Source organism: Mus caroli, chromosome 19, assembly GCF_900094665.2.
Source record: "Mus caroli chromosome 19, CAROLI_EIJ_v1.1, whole genome shotgun sequence".
Classification (NCBI taxonomy): domain Eukaryota; kingdom Metazoa; phylum Chordata; class Mammalia; order Rodentia; family Muridae; genus Mus; species Mus caroli.
In genome coordinates, this window is record NC_034588.1 from 40,091,016 (window position 1) to 40,092,616 (window position 1,601).

The following is a 1,601-nucleotide window of genomic DNA, read 5'->3' on the forward strand; positions in this document are numbered from 1 at the left end:
AGGGAGATCCTATCTCAAAACAGGCAAGCAAGCAGACAGGTATACAGAAAATCATAGAGATCCCTTTCCTCATCCCTCATCCCTCTCCCTCTCCCTCTCCCTCTCCCTCTCCTTTTCTTCTCACTATAACTGACTTTGATGAGAGGCTGCAAAGAAGCTTGGCAGAAAAACTCACACTTTGTGTGTCTGAGGCACTGATGGGGTACTTGAGAGCAGGGAAGGAGTGGATAAGAATGAATATTATTATTTTTGCAAGCACTTTCTGTTTCATCGAAGGGAAAGATCTTGATTAGGTAAGTGGCAGAAAACAGAGTAGAACTTTGTAAACTATAGAAAAGGCAGGGAGCCCAAGTGTGTGCGATTTTCTTATCTGTGTAGAAAATTTTAAAAGACTGTGCCTGAAGATTACACGTTTATCTCTGGTTGCTCTACAACTTATTTTATTCATGCTCGTCTGTGTTAAAATTTTATTATTGTGGGCACATGATCCTTTTTTTTTTTTATCCAAAATCTAGGATTTAAATCCCTAGTCTAATATTTCTGGAAGAATTCTTTTTATTTACTGTTCCATTCTTCATGGTGAAAGGAACGTGAGCATAGAGTTCTAAAAATGTCTTTCTAACCATTTAGCCTACCCTGTAAGGTCGATGTAATTATTTTTACTTCACAGGGCAATCATGTGCACCCACAGCTTGATAAAAGTGTTAGGTGATAATTTTGTGATGGTCAAGTCTTTGGCTTAATAGAGGTGAAGAACCCTTGTGATAAACCAGTGTCTTTGTGTTAGAAGGTTCGGGGGTGGGGGGAGAGATTGTCAGGTGAGACATGAGAGATTTTAGTGAGGATGTATAGCTTTGGGTCCATGTAGAGAGAAAAGCTTGCGAACTTACACACACACACACACACACACACACACACACACACGCACGCATGTGTGGGCACACACACACACAATGTAAACAGAAGAGTTTATACATTTGAAGAATTGGGAAAGTATTTTGTGTCTTCTATGTCTTTTTAATTTCTTTTTTCTTGCTTCTAACTTTTTTAAACTTAATTTTTAAACTTCAACGATGTGGACTACACATATACTCCTCCTTCTCACACCAACCCCCTCCATGAAGATCCCTGCCCCCAGCCTGCTCCGCCTCAAATTATAGCCTCTTTTTCTTTAGTTATTATTGCTAATAATTATATTGTTATTGTATGGTTAATATAATAGTTATATTGTTCTTAACAGATAAATATATAAGTACACCTTGCTGAGTTTATTTAATATTGCTCATACGTGTGTATGGGTAAAGATCGGATAGCCTATCAGGGCGCTCATTCTCCTCTCAACAGCCATTGGTTGTCTGTTGCTCTTCATCTGAGGGCAGGACCTTGTGAGACTTCCCCCATACACACTGTCATCTCTCAGGTTTCATTTAGGCAACCATCAGCCAAGATATGATGGTGCATCTTCCCTGTCATATATAAAAAACACTAACTGGCAGCTGGCATCCTGGCCCTTTGCTGCTTACAGTCTTTCCTTCCCTTCTTCAGTGATGTTCCTTGAGCCTTAGTCAGATGTAGGGGTTGTATTGTAGATGGGCACCCCA